Source organism: Zalophus californianus, chromosome 3, assembly GCF_009762305.2.
Source record: "Zalophus californianus isolate mZalCal1 chromosome 3, mZalCal1.pri.v2, whole genome shotgun sequence".
In the NCBI taxonomy this organism is placed as follows: domain Eukaryota; kingdom Metazoa; phylum Chordata; class Mammalia; order Carnivora; family Otariidae; genus Zalophus; species Zalophus californianus.
In genome coordinates this window covers 13475699-13498292 of record NC_045597.1, presented here as the reverse complement: position 1 = coordinate 13498292, position 22594 = coordinate 13475699, and the positions used below count along the sequence as shown (strand labels likewise).

At 42.5% G+C, this 22594-nt stretch overlaps 1 protein-coding gene and 1 long non-coding RNA gene across 5 annotated transcripts in view; one reads left to right on the top strand and one right to left on the bottom strand.

Moving 5' to 3' along the window:
• The window catches only part of LOC113919970 (ubiquitin-like protein 4A), a 176217-nt gene that overhangs the window by 5907 nt on the left and 147716 nt on the right, over positions 1-22594 (bottom strand). For 2 of the 4 annotated variants that reach the window (XR_003519187.1, XR_003519189.1), the window contains one exon: positions 7508-7600. The exons of 1 other annotated variant lie outside the window; for it this stretch is intronic. The gene's annotated coding sequence lies outside the window, so the exon portion shown is untranslated. Of the gene's footprint in view, positions 1-7507; positions 7601-20054; positions 20281-22594 lie in introns of those variants that run through there. One more of the 4 variants, XR_003519188.1, reaches the window with a different exon arrangement.
• On the top strand, positions 5371-7701 carry LOC113919971. The gene is made up of 3 exons (XR_003519192.2): positions 5371-5869; positions 6559-6708; positions 7582-7701. It is a non-coding gene; the product is annotated as an uncharacterized LOC113919971 (long non-coding RNA).

Here is a 22594-nt window from a genome sequence, read left to right as displayed (position 1 = left end):
AATGGAGACAATTGTTACGTGTTGCTTTGGGTAATTCCTGGCATACCTGCGGCTAGCACCAGAAAACCCAGGCTTTGCCCCCAGAGAACTAAATTTTAGGGACAAAATTTTAAATGGAAAGATAGCACTGTGCAATTTAAAGAAGTGTAGTATTTAGAAGATAAAACATACTCTCACAGCAGCACAGAAAAAATTAGGTTTATGACAGAGTTTGCGAGAAAACAAATGGCTACAATTGGAATTAGCAGACCAGAGGGTGCGTTCAAAGCTCGACTTGCTAGTTTGGCTTCTTTGGGGTTTTCTGCTCTGCCCCTACCTGCCCCACCGCATTCCTCCTTTCTCCCCAGCGGAGTGAGAAATTGAGTTTTCTGGTAAACTGGTTATTCTGATTCACCAGTGCGTCCACCAAAGACTGTGGACACATTCCCAAATAACTCAAATCTTTTAATAAAATGTTCCTTATCTGAAAGTGCTCCGAACATAATCTTAGATTGTGAATCACAGATTGTATCTGAGTCTCTGTAGATTCGAACAGTAGCCCAAGATCGTACAGGGTCTCAGGTTGCCCATTCGAACATTGCTGGCATTGAACAGTAAATGAAACCCTGGTCATTTTCATTTTATGGCTCTCTGTGTCCTTTTGGAGTAAGAGTTTGTGACAAAAATGTTATAATGACAGCTATTGAAAAAAGAGGGGCGCATGGGTGGCTCGGTCAGTTGGGCGTCGGCCTTCGGCTCAGGTCAGGATCCCGGGGTCCTGGGATGGAGCCCCGCATCGGGCTCCCTGCTCATCGAGGAACTTGCTTCTCCCTCTCCCTCTGCCTGCCGCTCCCCCTGCTTGTGCTCTCTTTCTCTCTCTGTCAAATAAATAAATATAAATCTTTAAAAAAAAAAAACAAATTACAATACTTTGGGAATCTTCTGTACTGGTCAAAAACAAATTGGGGCAGATTTTGCTGGGCGCGGTGACTATGTGAATATACAGAGAGGACTTAGATATTTTAAATGACCCTGTTTTGGACAGTTGCCTCGAAAAGTGAATAAAAATCAAATAGCGTGTTATTTTTATTTTGGGTATTTGTGTTGTAAATGTACACACTGACCTTTAGAAAGTCAGAAATCTCCAGGACTTGGGCAAATAAATAGGACAGAGCAGAACAAATCTTAAATCCACGCCCCTTGTCTTTACAGTGTTAGAGAAGATAGAAAGTAGTTAGGGAACTCAAGAGGAAGAAAAAAAGGAGACAATACAAATAAAATATTCAGAAGTCGGTAAAGAAATTAATTTTAAGAAGGAGAATCAATATGAAAGGCTCAGTGTTATTTGGCACTGATCTTTCTGACTTTTTTTTAGCCCTGGGCAGAGGGACAATGTTGATAGAAGAGGAGCTAAAGCATTCACTGCTGGCGTCTAGATGTATATTTTGGTCCAAGATTGTGGGAGTTAATCGTCCAGGGGGAGAAAAAAGATAGCATTTGGTTTTGGCAGAAAGAGCTGTAGAGCTTGCAAAGTGGTGGGCCTGGACGATGGAAACATTGGCTCCAAGGTGGAAGGTAGAAACTAAAACCAAAGAATCCAAGGGTTGAAAGAGATTTGAGAGATCTTGTTGATCTGTAAGAGGTAAATGGGGTAATCAACCCACCAGGCCTGCCCTAGTTGAAAAATTTCTCGGAAGTCATTCCCAATCTCTCTTAGAATCCAGCTACAGATATTAAAAGAATAACGTCCAGCTAAGTTTCACAATATGTTGGACGAGAATCTCAAGAACAGTCTGCTAACGACAGATCAATTTATTCACTTTAATTTAAGCATAAATGGCACACATCATTTTGTAGAGTGGAAGAAGGCATCAGAAAACTGGATATTTTAATATATCAACACACAGTTGTCTCCTCACTGATGACTTAGCATTCCCACATTTTAAACTTTGTTAGACCTTGGTGAATTCTAGTCAGCTTCATCCTTAATCATTATACCTAGTATCGTAGAACTTGAAGGTAACCTGGAGATCACCTAGTCCAAACCCTCAGTTTTATCCATGAGCCCAGACGTTTACAACTGCCCAAGACTCATAGACGTTCCCCTGAGCCACAAATGCTTTATGTCCTAAACAGAGCTCATTTTGGTACAGAAAATGTGTTCCTTTTCTTATACCCTTTATTGCAAATAATAGTGAAAGCATTCTCCTAGTTGTCCTAACTCCTTTCCTTAATCCCAAATTTTTTAAATGAAAATTAAAGAAATTTTGAGCTTTTTCTCTAAATTCCTGTAACATATTGCATACATCAGTGTCTTTCAGATTTTTATTATTGAAGTATAGTTGACATACATTGTTATATTAGTTTCAGATGTTCAACATAGTCATTTGACAATTCTCTACATTACTCAGTGTTCACCGTAATAAGTGTAGTCACCTTACAACATTATTATAATATTATTGACTCTATTCCCTATGCTGTACTTTTCACCTCTGTATCTTACTTGTTTTGCAACTGGAAGTTTATGCCTCCTTCATCCCAAATTTTATCATCTTCACTCGTTCATCCACCCATTTCTCCATCACAGTTTATTCGGCAATGACTATGTAAAGACATTATGCATGGCTCTCTGGACATCAAGATTAAGTAGAATACAGTCTCTGCTTTTCAGACCTCAGACAGAAAAAAAAGGCTTATCTGGGAGATCCAGGTAAACCAAGCATTACCCTCCATTGATCCTTTTGGTAGAAGCAGGGACCTTCTCTCCTGCTAGAGAACAAGAGTGGAAGGGGGATGGATGAGTTTAGTTAGATTTTAAGTGTTGACTTCAACTTTCTACAACCAAGCAAGTGAAGAAATGTTGTTGTACTATTTTAAATGCATTTTTTTGAAGATCTTATGGTTTGGTTTATGGTCAAAGTAGTTTTGTTGGCATCTTCAGCTCGCTTCTACATGTTCTTACTTCTTACCTGCGCCTGCCTGAATGACCTTCAACTGTCTACCCATTCATCCTGGGGCTCTCGGTTCTCAAAGTTGAAAAAGAAAGCACGAACATAAAGGGCTGGTATCCAAGATCTATAAAGAACTTCTCAAACTCAACACCCAAAAAACAAATAATCAAGTCAAAAAATGGGCAGAAGACATGAAAAGACACTTCTCTGAAGAAGACATACAAATGGCTGACAGACACATGAAAAAAATGTTCACCATCATTAGCCATCAGGGAAATTCAAATCAAAGCCACACTGAGATACCACCTTATACCAGTTAGAATGGCAAAAATGGACAGGGAAAGAAACAACAAATGTTGGAGAGGTTGTGGAGAAAGGGGAACCCTCTTACACGGTTGGTGGGAATGCAAGTTGGTACAGCCACTTTGGAAAACAGTGTGGAGGTGCCTCAAAAAATTGCATATGACCCAGCAAATGCACTCCTGGGTATTTACCCCAAAGACATAGATGTAGTGAAAAGAAGGGCCATATGCACCCCAGTGGTCATAGCAGCAATGTCCGCAATAGCCAAACGGTGGAAAGAGCTGAGATGCCCTTCAACAGATGAATGGATAAAGAAGACGCGGTCCATAGATACAATGGAATATTACTCAGCCATCAGAAAGGATGAATACCCAACTTTTACATCAACATGGATGGGACTGGAGGAGATGATGCTAAGTGAAATAGGTCAAGCAGAGAAAGTCAATTATCATATGGTTTCACTTATTTGTGGAGCATAAGGAAGAGCATGGAGGACATTAGGAGAAGGCAGGGAAAAATGAAGGGGGGGAAATCGGAGGGAGAGATGAACCATGAGAGACGATGGACTCTGAGAAACAAACAGGGTTTTAGAGGGGACCCGGGTGGGGGGATGGGTTAGCCCGGTGATGGGTATTAAGGAGGGCAGGTACTGCATGGAGCACTGGGTGGTATACGAAAACAATGGATCGTGGATCACCACATCAAAAACTAATGATATACTGTATGGTGACTAACATAACATAATAAAATAAAAATAAATAAATAAAATAACTGGAAAAAATAAAATTAAAATAAAAAATTTTTTAAATGTAAAAAAATAAAAAAGAAAGCATGAACACTTAAGAATTTTCCCACTTGGGCGCCTGGGTGGCTCAGTTGGTTAAGCGACTGCCTTCGGCTCAGGTCATGATCCTGGAGTCCCGGGATGGAGTCCCGCATCGAGCTCCCTGCTCAGCAGGGAGACTGCTTCTCCCTTGGACCCTCCCCCCTCTCGTGCTCTCTCTCTCTCTTTCTCTCTCTCAAATAAGTAAATAAATAAAATCTTTAAAAAAAAGAATTTTCCCACTTGTTTTTAGACACATTATTTGAGTGTGATTAGTGTCTACTTGTGATGTGTGTTATTTCTGATGTGCTTTCCGAGACTTTAAGAAGGACACTCTCTATTGCAACTGTAAACTTTTTTTAATTGAAAGATCTTTAGTTCTCCAAAGAAAACCAGTATATGTTCATCATAGAAAAAGTAATCAAAAGTCTTTTTCTCCTGATTTTAAGCACTTTAAACTGAAAACCCATTCATGCTTCTAGAAGACTCTTCCAGAGTAGAGGTGCTAAGGTCCTGTGATAGTCTATTTACTCTTGTATCAAGGGAATCTACAGAGAGAACCTAAGGGTCTTGATGGGAAAAGTCTGAGTTAGTCACAGCTTGATTGCAGCTCAGGTTGATGAGAGAAGGCCAAGCTTACAGCTGAATTTTCTCAAGTGGCTTGTTTTAAATTAAATGTAGTTGTGAAGACATTTGACTCCCAGCCCTAGCTGTGTTTTTTCACTCTCATGAAGGTCAGCACTGGGCCTTTCTTGTTCACGGCTGCCTTCTCTAGCATAAGACACAGAGTAAGGATGGGCACGTTCTACCTTTGCTGACTGAGAGTTGAATTAAACCAGGAAATTATGACCCAATATGAAAATTTCTGCAGAGCATACCAGGTCATTGTGCCTTAAAGGACCTAGTGGTCCTTTAATTAAAAAAAAAAAAAAAAAAAGAGGGTACATCTGGGGGTGAGAGCTCTTCCAAGCCTAACCAAGCGGATTTCAACACAAATGATGGTAAGGGAAGTTTCTACTTCAATAACAGTAACAGTTAATGTCTATTGTACTTAACTATGTATTAGGTGCTGTTCTAAATATTTTACAAATATTAACCAGTTAAATTCTCACAGCAGGCCCTATTTCAGAAATGAGGAAACAGACTGATGACAGTGAAGCCATTTTGCTTAAGGTCATATCACTGGTATGTTCTGAAGGTCACAAAGCTGGGATCACACAAAGCTGGGATGGAACATACAGCTGGCTCCAGAATCTGTCCTTAACCACCACACAAATCACTTCTTTAAGGGGCCCTTGATGGTGAGATCTTCCAGCTAAACTAAACTCTGCAAGTTGTTTCTAGAAACTGTTCTAGGGTCTACCTTCTCCTTTGGGATCTACAAAGCTGCTTGAGAACTGTGCTTGGCTTGAGATTCAGTAGTGTTGAGTTGCTAAGGCTATGTGAGTTCTGCCTCAGGAGTGGGAACTCCTGGGACTGTTTGGTTCATGGTCATACTAATGGCCCTGTAGACTGGCCACCATGTGTCACACCCTGCAGATCAACATGACATCTATTTGAGGCTTATGCGTGTCTACTCTTGTCGGGAGAACACTGTATTCAGGGGGATTCAACGTTTGGATGACTTAACAATTAGAGATGCTTTTGTAAGAAACTTCTAGAAGTCTCTCCAAGACTCTGGGCTCTCTGCCAGAGGGCACGGTAACGGTGCAGTCAACAGTCCACATCTGTTTCATCAATCAGTGTCTGCCCGGGAACAGATGGTACCACCCAATGAAGACCGTCCAGGACGATTTATTTATAAAGTGATAAGGTACAAAGCTGTGGGTGGAGTGTAGGGGAAGCGTAGGGAGAGGGTAGGTACCTGCACTAGTAGCAGTAGCCCTGTGCCGGCCCCTAGACCTGGGGCAGAGATGGGGGTGCGGGGTGGCTACAGCACCCAGAAGGTTCAAGGCTCTTGGTTGTTTTGAGAGGAGCATCCATCTTCAATCAAGAAATGGGGTCCTCCCAAGGTGACCTTACAGGGAGAGAATTGGGGGAATAAATACCCCATCCTCACTCTCTTTCCCTCCCCAGATCTCTTGTTAGGAATCCTTTTTGGCTGGACCCAAAAGTGAGCAAGGAAGATTGAGATGGCTTCGATGTAGTCCAGAACAGTCAGGCTTCCAGGGTGGAGAACAGTGGGAGAAGAGGGAGAGTGGATCTGGAGAGGGATATTTGGAGACAAATAGCCAACACAGGAGTCAGCTAGACTACTAATAGATTGAAGCTAAGGGAGAGCTCACACCAGTGGGAAAGAGACGGAGCATGGGCGATGGGGATGTCAGAACAATGACCCCTGAACAAAGAACCAACACAAGATAGTCTTGTTCTCTTTATGCCATAAGCAGGGCAAGCTGGGGGTCATAAGATAGCCTTATAGCCTCCAGGTATAAAGAGAACCTGTGGTTAGGGGCCAGGAGGTCATTTTGTTCCCTGGTTATTGCACTAAATGGTGTGTAGGAAACATCTGGAGACAGAATGAAGCCATCTCCACTGGGACCCAGGGACAATCCCATAGATGTGACAGTTACGGTCACAGAGACGAAGTTGCAGTATAACCTGAATCCTTCACCCTGACAGAAATGCCTGCTGAAAAGCTGTAAATAAACAGTGAGTGCCTTTATAAGCCTGTACTTTCTTTTCTTTTTTAAAAGATGTTTTAGTAACTTTTAGTAGACTGACCTTCCCACAGACAATACCTATAAACTCTGAAAACAAATATTTAATTTTCTTGATTTTATTTCAGCGTTAGTGCCATGTAATTGACATATAATATTGTGTAAGGTTAAAGTGTGCAACGTGTTGACTTGATATTCTTATATGTCGCAAAAACGATTGCCACCATAGCCTTGGCTAACACCTTCATCATCTCACATGACTACCATGTCATTTTTGTGGTGAGAACATTTTTAAGATCTACTCTCTTAATAATGCTCAAGTACATACTACAGTGTTATTAACTATAATCACCATGCTATACAGTAGATCCCCAGAACTTATCCATCTTAAAACTGGGAGTCGGTCTTCTTTGACCAACCCGTACTTTCCTAAATCTTTGTATACTAACGGCATGGGAATTTGAAACCAAAACAATAGTTTTATCTGAATCACATCTCTAGAATCTGACTATATGGCAACAATGCAGTGAGCAGGACCCAGCAAACGACAGCCTAAGAGTTCCATCCAGCCTACGTCCATTTTTGTAAATAAAGTTTTTTTTGGGTGCTGCCATGGTCATTCATTAACATATATATCATTTGCTTTCATGCTACAACAGCAGAGTTGACTAGTTGTGACAGAAACCATATGTTTGTGTGCAAAGCATATATCCACCTAGGGAAGGACTTAGACCCAACACCATCGTTCTGCAAAAAATTTCCCCTTAAAGAAACACAAAATGTTTACTTACTGTGGAATTGTACAGTGTTTGTCCATAACTGGCTTTGTTTGGGATTTTGTTCTTTATCTTTCTCCTTCACTTAGCTGAAAATCCTGATCTGAACTGTCCGAGGAAGAGAAGAAGGAAAGGCACTTGGCATTTGTGCCTGGCAAACATGAAATTTCATATCACACTGTTCTCCACATCTATTTCCCAGATCCGGGATATTGATTTGGTAGATGAAGACTGACCCCAGAGTTGCCCAAAGGTCTCTCAGTGCTTCTGACCCTCAGGCTTCACTGTGTCCCTGAGCTATTTGCCAGGCCTCTCTCAGACTTTGCTCTGTGAAGGGTGAGACCTCACTGCAAGGCAGGTGACCTGGCTTCCAGGTGTGCAGGCTGAGAGAGAAGGTAAACATTTTCACTGCAGAGAAAACACTATCTTCCAAGACTTTCATTCGTTCAACAATTATTTATTAAGTGGCTGTTCTGTGATAAGCATTCTTCTGGGTACAGGAGATGTGGCAGTGAACAAAACAGACAAAAATAAAATAAAATTCTTGCCCTCATGAACATTATGGTTGTGTGTGTGTGTGTGTGTGTGTGTGTGTGTGTGTGTGTAAGAGAGAAAGGGAGGCAAAAGTTTTTGTTTATGTTAACATGTAGTTGGCCAGATTCTCTAAGTTCTATAGAGAAAATAAAGGAAGGAAAGGTGAGAGAGAGCACTAAGCTGAGCAGGGCAGGGGGAGGGGGGTCTTCGAGCAGAATATCTCTTGAGGCGTTTGAAATATCTACTGATACCTGAAAACTGATGGGGGAAAACGGTGGGAAACTGGTGGGAAAATGAGCTCTTTCCTTAACATTCAACATTATCAGAAGAAACATTGCCAAGGCACTAGAAAAGTCGTTAGCTATTTGACCCTCACCTCAGGGAGGAAAGGAAAAGAAGTCATTTACTGAAAACTCAGCTTTGCTGGGGCTTGAAATGGTTAGCACTGTGCTGGTAGCAATCCATCCCCCGCCTTCTTGTGTGCACCTTTGCTATATTACACAGGGCCAAGTGGAGGTGGTGACGTGGTCCACCCATAAACGCAAGAGACGGAACACAGAAGGTGACTGATGCTGGCCACTTGGAGACAGGCCGGCCAAACGGCTATCGACATTTTCTCAGCAGGTCCAGAAACGTGTGAGCCAGGCAACGATCCTCTCACCCTCCCTTACTCCCCTGGGCATTTTCATAACAGACAGAAGGACCCAGGGCTTCAGAAATTCTGATCAGAGCACTCAGCGGTCCCACATGAAAATACTCCTTTGCACTTGCCAAGGCCGACCCAGTGGCGCAAAACTCTGCAAGAAAGCCGGGCCTGGGGTCGGGACTTGAGTTTGAGGCATACACTGAACACACTGAGAATCATGACAAATAAGTTTCCCACACACTTAACTGGTTTGGCCAAGCAGCTTGGATCATTCGCAAAACCACTCCAGGGGCATGGTACCGAGACTGAGAACTTAGCATTGACACCTAGCCACCATCTCTCCTGCCCTGAACAAAGTGCTGGCCAGAACAAAACCTCTACTGCCATCTCTCAGAGGTGTGAAGGAGCTAAAGGAGCTGGGTGACCTACTCTCCAAGCCAAGAACCCCAGGTACCATGTGAACTGAGGGGCGGTGGTGAGATTAGAGAAGCGTTACCAAGCCTCCGTGATGGTCTGGGGGGCACGTTTCAGCAGCACTGAGGATGACTTGGTCCCGCAGCTCCACGGGGGGCTGGATGAACATTTGGTTCCTACAGCCTGAAGTGGATACACCCCTTCTCCACCTCCCTCATTCGCCAGGGAAGTCTCTGCAGTGTGGGCCTGGGAATTAGGGTTTCCCAGGCCTGGGATGCAGTCCAGAGTTAACACGAGCAAAGTTCAGGATTTCCTGCAGCCTCTGCTCTCCGGGTTCCTCAAGCTCGGCTGGTACTGAGCAGCCCTCGGAGCCCCCCACATACACATCGTGGCCCCCGCTGTTTTCCTTTGGATTGTTGCCCTTTCCCACACTGGAGGCAGCCAAAGAATCTTCTTAGCCCTAGCTTCTTGCCTTCCTCTTTCCTTCTTATTCTTGCTCCAAATTTAAATACTAGTAAACTAAAATTGTTTTCAGGATTTTTAAAGATACAAATCAGCAACATCATCACTTTTGTTCTCCCCATGAGTGAGTTTGGATGTGATTGGCTGCCTGAGTTGACCTTTTGGGCCACATTTACCCTGTGTGGGGGTAGTAATAACTCTGGCCCCCTTCTTGTACCTACGCCAAGACATACCGCATTTAAGAGAGGCTGACATTCCCTAGGGCATTTTCTTTCTGATGTTTTAAATATTTGCTTATTTTTCCCACAGGAAACTTTACAGTTAGTATGCATTCCTAAGTTGATCATCTGCCCCCTGTGTTTCCCTCTTGAGCAAATCCTTGGGCAGCTCATTACGGACATTTCTCCTAGTCTGACACCCCATAGTGGTGCAAGACACTTCCCTTTGTGCTGTATGACCAATGGCAGCCAGTCCTTGTATTTGCTCAGTAAAGCTTAGCTATTGCCTTGTTCAGGACTCCTCTTCATACAGAAGCAGCATCTCCAAAAAAAGCCAATGGAACCCCATTATTTGTTCATCTTTCCTAGGTTCAAACTCATCATTTTCTCTTGATGGCAGCTCTAAGGGTGGAGCTAGCCATGTAACACAAACCCCACCAAACACTCAAAGGCAAGATTTTGTCTTCCAGTTACACATGACGCACCACGGCAAAAGGAAATAGGGACTCAATGAAGATAAACTAGAAGTGGCTCATGCCCACAGGAAAAGGTTCCAATTAGAACATTCCAGGGAGTCAATTCACAGCATTTATCCTTTATTTTGAAGGAAGAGAGTACCCATCAGAAAATATAACCAATTAGTTCATATCTTGCCTGTCAGCCTTCAGAGTAAGCCAGTGAAACATATTTCTGCTGAAATTCTTAGCTTCACGTTGTCAATCATAGGCAGTCCTGGGAGCCAGAAAATGGTACCGTGCATCCACAGGACTGATAACCACTACACAGTACAGCAGCAGGGAAGCCCTTTGTTCTGAGGAGCCAAAGGCTGGGGATGTGCCCTAAATCTTGGGCAGATTATTAACAGACCCTGCTGTTGTTCCAAGGCTTGCTGAACTGGGCGGAGATATTGTCCTCAGCATCTGTTCCCCAGATTGTCTGCTTCCATTTAAGATCAGGGTGTAAGTCCAGGTTAGAAGGTGAGAGATTTTAGTGCTGCAGAAACACTTTTCATGGCTGAATCTCAATTTAGATTCAACTGAATTGAGCACCCATGGAGAATCTGCTCTGTGTGTGTGACTGTGCTAAACACGGCCATCTCTTTACGGGACTCCTGGGGAACCATTCACCGCCATCTCAGAATAGCCACCCCCGGATTGTGCTGTCCAAGGCCTGCACGGCCATATATATGACCCATCATACCAGACGCTGCAGGTGTTTCAGAGTCGGAGGGAGGGCTCCCTCTGCCTTCAAAGAGCTTGTGGTCTGGCGCAGGAAAAGATTGCTACAGAAGCAACTATAATACCAGGCAAAGCAAGCTCAGTAGCAAAATGGAAGTAAGTAACCAAAAGATGAACTCAGAATTAACTCGCGATGTAAGCAGTGCTCAAAGGAAGAGGGACCGAGGGGAGAAGCAGCAGCTGGTGTGTCTTGTGAACTTCCCATGCCTGGTCTTGACAGGCCATCGAGCATCATGCTTACGGAAGGTAACACTGACAACAAGGAAAACTGGCAAATTTTTCAGGAGACTGGAAGCCAGGTAGGAAGACACTTCAAAAGGTCAAGGTAAAGGATAAGGGGGCTTGAATTCGTATAGTAACAGTCAAACGGAAGAAGACAATGGAGCTATTCGGAAGTTCGTAAAAATTCATTTTGACTAACCATAAAGTTAAAAGTGAGGAAATCAGTAAGAAACAAAGTCCTGATGAACCCCAATTTTAGTAACAAGAAACAATGTAGTTAAAGATTTGGATTATACAGGATGGAACTAGAAGGTATTAGGCTAAGCAAAATAAGTCAATCAGAGAAAGACAATAATCATATGATTTTACTCATATGTGGAATTTAAGAAACAAAACAGAGGAGCATAGGGGAAGGGAGGGTAAAATAAAGCAAGATGAAATCAGAGAGGGAAACAAACCATAAGAGACTCTTAATCATACTAAACAAACTGAGGTTTGGTGGAGGGGAGGGGGGTGGGGGGATGAGTAACCGGGTGATGGGCATTAAGGAGGGCACGGGATGTACTGAGCACTGGGTGTTATGTGCAACTGATGAATCACTGAACTCTACCTCTGAAACTAATAATACACTATATGCTAATTAATTGAATTTAAATAAAAAATAGAAAAAAGAAAATATGTCCCCCCTGGGCGCCTGGGTGGCTCAGTTGGTTGGGCGACTGCCTTCGGCTCAGGTCATGATCCTGGAGTCCCGGGATCAGGTCCCGCATCGGGCCCCCTGCTCGGCGGGGAGTCTGCTTCTCCCTCTGACCCTCTCCCCTCTCATGCTCTCTCTCTATCTCATTCTCTCTCTCAAATAAATAAATAAAATCTTTAAAAAAAAAGAAAAAAAAAAGAAAATATGCCCCCCTCCCCAGCAACCCTCAGTTTGTTTCCCATAGTTAAAGAGTCTCTCATGGTTTGTCTCCCTCTCTGATTTCTTCCCATTCCATTTTCCCTCCCTTCCCCTATGATCCTCTGCACTGGTTCTTATATTTCTCATATGAGTGAAACCATATTTTAAAGAGCAGACATAATTCTTAAAGGAGATTGCCTAGTGGAGAATCTCCCATGGCTTTCAGCCTAAGGCAAGACTCCAGAAAAAAGTGGTTAGGTCAGTGAAAGCCCAATACTTGTTTTGAAAGTAAAGGAGGACATTGTAACTCATTTCAATTTACAACCTCCGATACATCTCCCCTTGGGGGTTTTCTTAACAGAAGATTTGTCCTGGGGTTCTCGGCAAAGATGAAGAATGCTTCCCTGAAATTTTCCCTGAGTTCATTTTCTCTAAGTGTGGTCCCTTCACCATAATACATACTGAAGACAGAGAGGAGGAATAGAGAAATCTTAATGAGAAAACTTAACTCTGTTAAGCAAAACCTTAACTCACCTACATGAGGATATCATGAGATCACCTAGGAAGTGTTCGAGATCACCCAAGAGTGAACTCTGTGAATTCCGTTCAGAATGACTCAGGTTGTAGAACATCCATTATTTCACTTCCAAATTCAGATCAACATCCATGTGCTTGCCAGGCTTTGTTCCCACTTGTTACTTTTTCTAGAAGTCTCTCTCTCCTTCCCAGTTCTTTGCTGCTTGAGGAATGCTAACTCACGCTTCAAGTCCTGACCTGGGCCCACTTGCTAGGAACTTGTAAATTCTCAGTTCATGCTTTTATTTCCGTTGTACTGAGTTCAGTTGTCTACCAATCTAAGTTTGGTTTTCACTCTTAATCAGGAAAGGTAAGCAAAAAGGTAAGCAAAAATGCATGCTCTTGGGTTAACAAGTAAAGCAAAGGAAAATAAATTTCCAGCTTGTCTGCTGAGAATATGCTGCATTTGTGTCAATGAAATAATGCCAAAAAACTCATTGCAAGAGTATGCAAATACTTTCATTTGTATATAAAAGTATACATGAATTATGTATAATAGAAATATGTTCGTAGAGGCTGAAAAAACATTGGAAGGGATACCCATCAATTTCCCCTAGGAAATAGAATTGTGGATAATGAGAAGATTAGGGACTTTCACAATAGCATTTAATCATCTCTCCCCTGCTTGACTTTATTTTAAAAAGAATCCTTTTATTTAAAAAACAAAACAAAACAAAAAAAAAAAACCCCACAGAGTTCTCTCATACTGGATCTCGGAAAATTATGGTTCATTCAAGCTCAGCACTAAACGGGGTATCGCCCAGGAGCCCACAAAACCCATTTCTCAAATTAGACATGGCTCCAAGCATGTTTCTGAGTGCTTCCATTAGAAAGTGTTCATCATACTACAGGGTGACCTCTCGGAGGCCAAACACAACCAAACTAATTAGTTCAGAGGCTGCACCCCATAGCCCCGTGTAGTGATCATTTGGGGTAAATGAGGAAGCTCTTTAGTGCTATAGTGACAGAAAAGGATTGTTGCCCAAGAGAAACCAAGGACCAGCAAAAATTTTAAATGCAGTATTTGACATCATTGTACTAAGAATTAGACAGCCATTTCCCAAAATGGGATGTTCTTCACTGGCCACAGAATCCCTCGGGCTGAGCCTAGTGCCGTCCGCTTGCCTCTGGCTTTTTCCAGTATCTCCTCTCCCAGCTGCCGGTCTGCAACCATCAAATTCTGATTCCTTTGATATGTTAAATTTTCTAACCCCTCAAATGAGGCTTCAGATTTACCTTTAAAGATCCGTAAGAGTCAAAAACGGTATTGAGGAGTCCCTGCTTCATAAAGGACCTTGTATCCAGGGTTTCTTTCTCTAGCAACCAATAAAGAATCGAGTGAATCAGCATGGTATTCTTAGGAGGCACTCCTTAACCAGACTTAGAGCCCATTCAAAGTTGGGAGCGAAGAGAGTATTGTTCCAGAAACAACCACCTGACCATGAGCATTAATCAAGCACTTTCTATCCATCAGCCACTGGACTAAGGCATCTTTCTTTCCTGTACCATCTAGTTTGGTCTTCACAACAACTCTGAGGTTATAAATAGAAAAAAAAATTGTCCCAAACCTGGTCTGCATGACGCAGTTCATAGCCTCCTTCCAAAAAGATACTGGGATTTTACTGACCAAAGGTTTAAGTAGTCCCCTGATTAGCGCTTTTTTAAAAATTTTTTATTGTTATGTTAATCACCATATATTACAACATTAGTTTTTGACGTAGTACTCCATGATTCATTGTTTGTGCATAACACCCAGTGCGCCACGCAGAACGTGCCCTCTTTAATACCCATCACCAGGCTAACCCATCCCCCACCCCCCTCCCCTCTAGAACCCTCAGTTTGTTTTTCAGAGTCCATCGTCTCTCATGGTTCGTCTCCCCCTCTGACTTACTCCCCTTCATTCTTCCCCTCCTGCTATCTTCTTCTTTCTCTTTTTTCTTAACATATGTTGCATTATTTGTTTCAGAAGTACAGATCTGTGATTCAACAGTCTTGCACAATTCACAGCGCTCACCATAGCACGTACCCTCCCCAATGTCTATCACCCAGCCACCCCATCCCTCCCACCCCCCACCACTCCAGCAACCCTCAGTTTGCTTCCTGAGATTAAGAATTCCTCATATCAGTGAGGTCATATGATACATGTCTTTCTCTGATTGACTTATTTCACTCAGCATAACACCCTCCAGTTCCATCCACGTCGTTGCAAATGGCAAGATCTCATTCCTTTTGAGTAGTCCCCTGATTAGCTTTAATGGAATTAAGACTTGCCCGAGGAAATCATCACCCACCCCACAGCTGACTAATCAGTCAACAGTCTGGCGGCTGTTCCTAATGACTTATTTTCTTTTCAATAATCAGCCGAACAAGGATAATCTGCTTATTGTCTTTTCCTGTGAAATATCTTTACCAAAAGCGAATCCTCCTTGGCCTGTAAGAGGATTACCGCCCCCCCCACCTCATTGCAAGGTTTTCATAAAATTTTGACACACGCTCACAACCCAACTGCCTGAACATTTTTTAACTAAGTGGATACTATTATATTCACCATTTAACACATACTATGCAGTCCTAGATGGAGCCAGAGCATGAAGATTGATCCGGCTAATCTGAAACCCAGGCTTTTAGTGACTGTTTTTCCTCCTTCCCAAGCAAATTGACTTCTCATTTCTTCAGTTCTCCTACCACAACATTTGTGACCATCAATCCCACTTGCCCACTGAAACCTTTCAAAGTCTTGTCAGTCAGGATGTCAAGCATGCCCTTGGGAAAAGCCAAACTCAGATTGTCCAATTTTGACTCGGGTGAGAAAAATCTCCAAATGGGGAGACAGGACTGGATGTGCAGACTTACTCTGTGTCTTCTGTGGGTTACCCTTCAGGTAGAGGTTCTCCTTTACCTCCCTAACTGCCATCACACAGGCCTTAGAGGGCAGGCTCCCTTTAATCTCCTGGCTTCCACAGAGACCAAGACTCTGACGCTTTTATCATAGCTGTGACCTGCCCTGAACACTTCAACCAAGGTTTGCTTGAGCCTGGCACATAAGTAGAAGTTGCCTCTGTCAAGCCAGAGATCAATTCGAAGCAAACTCTTACTGATGGGGAATATTAAAATTATAAAGTCTCCTGCATGTGGGTCAAGTTCCGATCAGCTTAGCTTTTGAAGGTTAACAGTGACTTTGAGTAGGACAACAGCAGTGGCACTTTGGTTCAGGAGAAGTCAAATCATGCTGCTTATCATCTTCTGCAGAATGCTCTTAACCCTGAGTGGAATGTGGGAAGAAATGTGGAGTACCTTTGTAAATAAGTCTATTCTGGCCTGGAAATGTCAGCTCTCTTTAAAGAAAACAAGCGCAACAGTTGAGAGTTGGGTTTTTTTTTTTTTTTTTGGAGAGAAGTGGCCATTCCCCCTGACACAGAAAAAGGAGGGTGATTTCTTCTTTCTTTCCATTCTCCCTTCAATTTCTAATCTATTAATATTAAAGGACTTGAATGCTGTTTTGACTAACCATGAGTTCTTTATCTATGGGAACATGATTCCAATGGGTTTCTTTTATGGGAAAATGAACTCCTAACTCTCATACAGAGAAGCTGCAGAATGATGAATTGGATGACACGAAAGTCTTCTGGAAAAACACCTCTGCGGACCTTACACGTGCCCGGCAAGCTCTGTGATGGAAGACAGCCCTTCGAAACTTCACAGCATTTAGCAACATCACGCTGGTAGTCTGAACTGGTCAGAGTGAGCTACACATACGATTTGGCCCAGATTCTAAGCAGGAAGTGGCTCTTGTAACCAAAAAAAAAAAAAAAAGTAACCTCCCCCTCCCGTGAGCTCAGGGCAGGATGCTGACCCCAAGGACAGAGCAACTGTTGGAGAGGATGTAGGCAGGACTTTGTGCTCATATTAAAGAGAAACTTGCAAGGTCAAGGAGCCAAAGGTTACCCTCTTAACTAGTTTAGAAAGAAGCACCAGCGCTTGGCAGAGCATATGGAGGGGAGTAAAGACTGCATGATGACTGTATTCGAGGTCGGTTTTGTTTTGGATCAGCTCTGACTGAAGATCACTTTGGAGATATAGCAATGTTTTCAAGGTCCTGTCTAGTGCAGAATGACACAAAATAAGACATCATGGGACACGTGGAAAGAATTGGTGGAACGTAGACAATGCAAGAGGTCCAAGGCTCCACCAGAATAAAGACCTTTCCCAAAACATACTGGTTAAGGCTTTTCCTCAGAGTCTTTGTACGAACTGAAAGTTTATATAAGAATCTAACTGTATATAACATTCAAAGATGTATAGGTTTATATATACATATATGTGTATGTGTATCATATATGTGTGTGTATATATTGTGTATATATGTGTGTGCATGTATGCCTAATAGAAAATAATTCTCATTCCAACCATTCTCAAAAAAGTACTTTGATATTTTCACGAAGTATTAAGTTTAAAAAATCCTCCTAAATGTTGCATATATAGGCATTGCACAGGATAGCACCTATCTGCTTATTATACTCAGGATTTTATTACCCAGAGTCGATTAAACAGCTAAACGGCCTCCCTTTCAAAGCCCTATATTACTATAACTTTCATTTCTTTGGGCTGATAGCATGTTCCATGTATAATAGACACTACATACATACACACACAGTGACATAGTGACTGACAGAGAGTTGAAATAAAAAATATACATATTTTTATTTCAGATCCATGTCAGTTAAGATTTAGCAGCTACTTGCTCTCCTTCTAAAAAGGCAAAAACAATCCCTCTGAAGCCCATAAGCTCTCTGCTCTTGTAGATGGTGTCCTCCAAAAAGTCCTAACTCCTGGCACCTGTGAAGTGATCTTAGTTACAGATGTAATCACATTAAATGAAATCATACTGGTTTAGGGTGGGCCCTAAATCCAATGACTGGTGTCCTTGTAAAGGAGAAATTTGGAACTCGAGGCACCCAGGGGGACGACGACCCACATGATGAGGGAGGCATAAACTAGAGAGAGGCAGCTTCGAGCCAAGGAATGCGAGGGTGGCTGGCAACAGTAGAAGCTGGAAGAGGTGAGGAAAGATCCTCCTCTGGAGTCTTCAGAGGGAGAGTAGCTCTGCCATCGCCTTGTTTTGGATTTCTGTCCCTAGAACTGTCCGAGAATAAATTGCTATGTTTGCAATCTAGTTGTGGTAATGTTATGGGAACCCTGGGAAACAAATACAGCCCCCTGTACTTGATATTCCACCACGACCTATATGGGGAAAAGCACAAATCCTACAGAACAGAAGCTGCTGAACATACATGTGGGCAGCAAAGAACACGGCACCTTGCAGAACACTCCTCCCAGGAAGAGGCTTGGTACAGTGACTGTCTAATCGGTTCTCTGCTCACCAGTGATCTGATTTGCAAATGGAAATTCTTCTCTAGACCTTCCAAGTCAACATCATATTCTGACTTCTTGCTTTTGTACACTGAAATATAGTGCGTGGGGTACACTCTGTGTTACACCTTTCAACGGGTTGCCATGAAGCTCAGACAAAGACTGAAATAGGACGGAACATTATGCCTTGGATCTGAGAAGAAAATACAGGATGGATACACAGGGAAAGGTTTACTCCTCATGAGCATTAAAACTTTGTCTTCTGTGGTTCAAGGAAGAACTGGGAGGAATATAGAACTGGGCTGAGTTATAGAATTTTCTGCGTCGATAATCTACACCATCCAGTACGAGAGCCAGGAGCTACATGTAGCTAACTGAGCATATGAAAATGTGGCTGGCATGGCCCAAGACTCGAATTTCAAATGTAATTAATTTAAATTTAATTTAAATTAGATCTAGAGTCTAAATAACATGGGAAAGAGAGACTAGGAACGGGGAAAGCCAAATAGCGGACTCAAAATGAAACAAAACAAAAACCCATTCAAATCAACTCTAGTAAAAATTAATAGAAAACAACAGTTTGGGTAGACTAAACAATGAAGTTAACAGATAATTACCTCTCTACTCTCTCTATGATCATGTTTGCCCAATATAAAGCAACTGGCCAATTGAGCTAAGTGAATAATAATTTTAAAAAGACTGCCTGTCTATAATCACTAATCAGATTAGCCAAAACAGTTGATCTTGTAAACTCAAGGGCTGCAGGCTAACTGGATTAAAAAATAAAATTAGAAAGAATCTTTCTCATGTCCAAAAAATAATTTAAAGAGGTGAGGGTGTAAGATAAAAATTCAGTGGAAGAAAAAGAGAAGATGAAATCCTCCAAGAATAACCCCCAAAAAGCCATTAGCTCTTTAATAGTGACCGGAACACAAGGACAAGAAAGGAGGGGAGAACAGGAGGAAGGGAGAGGTTGGAAGAGAGAGGGAAGCAAAAGAAGGAAAACACACATGAATCCTCATCTGTACGTTCGAAAGATGCTGGCGTTTGGAGGATGCATTTGGGAGGGCCTTTAAGAGTGAAGCTGTGGCAGGAAGGGAAAAAAGGGAAATCGGAGGGGGAGATGAACCGTGAGAGACTGTGGACTCTGAGAAACAAACTGAGGGTTCTAGAGGGGCGGGGGCTGGGGGGATGGGTTAGCCCGGTGATGGGTATTAAAGAGGGCGCATACTGCGTGGAGTGCTGGGTGTTAAGACGCAAACAATGAATCATGGAACACTACATCAAAAAAAAAAAAAAAAAAAGTGAAGCTCTGTTACTGTTTTGAAAAGAAAATCCCAAGATAGATTGCATGAGGAAAGGTCACGGGTGGAGATATATGAACAGAAAGATGCCGAGGCCTACAGGCCAGCTAAATTTAACCTGGAAATCACCAAAGTCTGAGACACTCTATAACTGAATTTGGGATCCAGTATCAGCTGAGCTTACCATCAAAACTGGGAGTTCCACTTCTGTGATCATTTGAACACCAGAACACATTGGATCTGGGCAAAAATATTCCATTAACATTGCTAAAAACAATACAGTGACATCCATTTGCTGGGGGAAGTTTGTAATATTGCTTGAGTCTAAAGCAGAGGGGAAATAAGATCAGTATTCTCTCTCAGGTGTGGGATGGTGAAAATACCCCCTATTTTGGAAAATGAAATCAAAAGATTGCATGAAATCTTGTAACAAATTTAGTCCCTCTTATATATTGAGAAATGATTTAAATTGTGTCAAATTTTATTGCATTTTTAAAAGCTTGGAATCCATGACATGGGTGATTGATTAACCGAGGCTGTGAACTGACTGTTTTTTTTTCCATAGTTCTGCTAATTCAGAAAATTCATCGGATATTCACCAAGTGTCCAGAGCTGGGAGTGCTATGGGCACTTATTAAATGATTGCTGAATAAAATAATAAAGCACTTATTTAGAGGCAGATATTATGAACACTTGTCAATCATAAAGCAAGTGCACGCTTTTTCATAACCTGTAGATGGATTCACCCCAGGGCCTTCCTCTGGGAATTGCAGGTTCCCTAGCAACAACTGTCATCCTGAGAGATGCAGGTTGGCTCTGCCTTAGCTCCATCCATTGCCCACTCTTGTGGGTTTCTAGAATTTTCCACAGCAGCAGCCCCCATGTCCATACTGTATTATCTTCTTGTTCCTGGGAATTTGAAGAAATAACAATGGGTTAAATATCCAGTTTAACTAGTTTCCATTTAAAACAACTAAAAACGATTGGGGCACCTGGGTGGCACATCAGTTAAGCACCCAACTCTTGATTTCAGCTCAGGTCATGATATCAGGGTTGTGAGATCGAGGCCCATGTCAGGCTCTGCACTCGGCATGGAGTCTGCTTGAGATTCTCTCTCTCCTTCTCCTTCTACCTCTCCTCTGCTCTTGCACGTGCACACACACACTCTCTCTCTCAAATAAAATAAATTTGTATAAAAAAACAACTAAAAATGATGAGATAAAAACAAACAAAAATTATATTAAATGCATCCACAAGGGACACCTGGGTGGCTCAGTCGGTGAAGTGTCTGCCTTCGGCTCAGGTCGTGATCCCAGGGTCCTGGGATGGAGTCCCACATCAGGCTCCTTGCTGAGCAGGGAGCCTGCTTCTCCCTCTGCCTGCCTCTGTCTCTCTCTCTCTGATAAATAAATAAAAAATCTTTTAAAAAAATAAATAAAAAAATAAACGCATCCACAAGCTGGCAAAAACGTAAGGAATCCTCAGAATAAAAACTAAGTAAAGACAAGCAGCCAGAAACAAAAGCAGAGTCAGTTTTCATGTTGCGCATGTTTCCTGTGAACTTGAGCTTCGGGGTTCAAGGTCTTGTAAGGCTTAGAAAAGAGGAGGCAAGGACCAGACTCTATCTAAGATGTGATTTAGCAGGAAGCTCCTTCATAATCCCTGGACCCCCAAAGGCTATTCTCGAAAGGTGTGCCCTAGAAATAAACTCACTGCCCCTCTCCCCTGGGGACAGTGAGGACGTGCATTGTCTAGTACCTTGTCACTTAGTAGAAGAGGAAAGTCTCCCCTAAAAATTTGTGACCACATGCTGGCCTTCACATGGTTTACAGCCCTAATTCACACAACATTATGTTGTCCAAAATACATCAAGTCAAAAATGTAGTGTAGGGACACCTGGGTGGCTCAGTCGGTTAAGCGTCCAGCTCTTGATTTCGGCTCAGGTCATGATCTTGGGGTCGTGAGATCTCCCCCACCCCCATCATCTTTGCTCTGGGCGTGGAGTCTGCTTAAGATTCTCTCTCTCCCTCTGCTCCCCACACTTGCATGCAGGGGCGCTCTCTCTAAAAAAAAAAAAAAAAGTAGTTTAAAGTGATCCCAGAATGGCAGTAGTGCAAGTTCCCCAGCAGAACCAAATACAGTTTTATTCTGAAAGAACTACTTTCATTCCCAGAAAAGGAAGGTAAAATATGACCTAAGGGAGAATAGCAAATTGGAAGACAGAGCTGAACAAACTACACAGAATGAAACGTAGAGAGATAAAGAGATGGGAAACATGGAAGAGAGTTTAAGCATCCTGGAAGACAGAACGAGAAAGGCTAACAGAGGTCTAAGGTGAGTGCCGGAAGGAGAGAGAAACATTCAGGTAGTATTGGTACTTGAAGAGAGAGTAGCTGAGCGTATCCATGGGACTATAAATATGAAGCAGGACAAATATAAAGAAATCCACTTTGGGACAGCAAAATAAAAACTGAATAACCGTGAGAAGATGTTAAATGCCTCCGTCTTGAAAAGACACAGCCTTCCCAGGGCTAGTGCTTAATTGGACAGCTCACTTCTTAGTGGCAACCATGGGAACCCAAGAACAGATATGGACAACGGACTGGGAGAAAATAAACACCAATGTAGAAGTCAAAGCCAATCACAACAGTTCTCAAGAAGGAGGGCAACAGGGGCGCCTGGGTGGCTCAGTCGTTAGGCGTCTGCCTTCGGCTCGGGTCATGGTCCCGGGGTCCTGGGATCGAGCCCCACATCGGGCTCTCTGCTCAGCGGGAAGCCTGCTTCTCCCTCTCCCACTCCCCCCTGCTTCTGTTCCCTCTCTCTCTGTGTCTCTGTCAAATAAATAAAATCTTTAAAAAAAAAAAAAAAAGGAGGGCAACAAAGATATTGTCAAAAAAAAACATGAAAACTGAGAGTTTGCAACATTTAGATGGTAAGGAAAATTCTGGAGGCTATCCTTCAGGCAGAACAAAATGATCCCAGATGGAGAGTCTGAGATAAAAGAAGGATTAAAAGAACAAGGGATATGGCAAATGAGGTTAACCCAACACTAATATTGGCTTAATTAAATTAATTAAAATATCTTGTGGTGCTAGAAAATACGATACATGACGATAACATAGAAGGTGGGAGTGGATAATCACCTCAGTGTCCGGGGTTTTGGGAGGAGGATAAAAATACTGGTTGACTTTAGAATATAGTGTATATAACTTCTAAAATACAA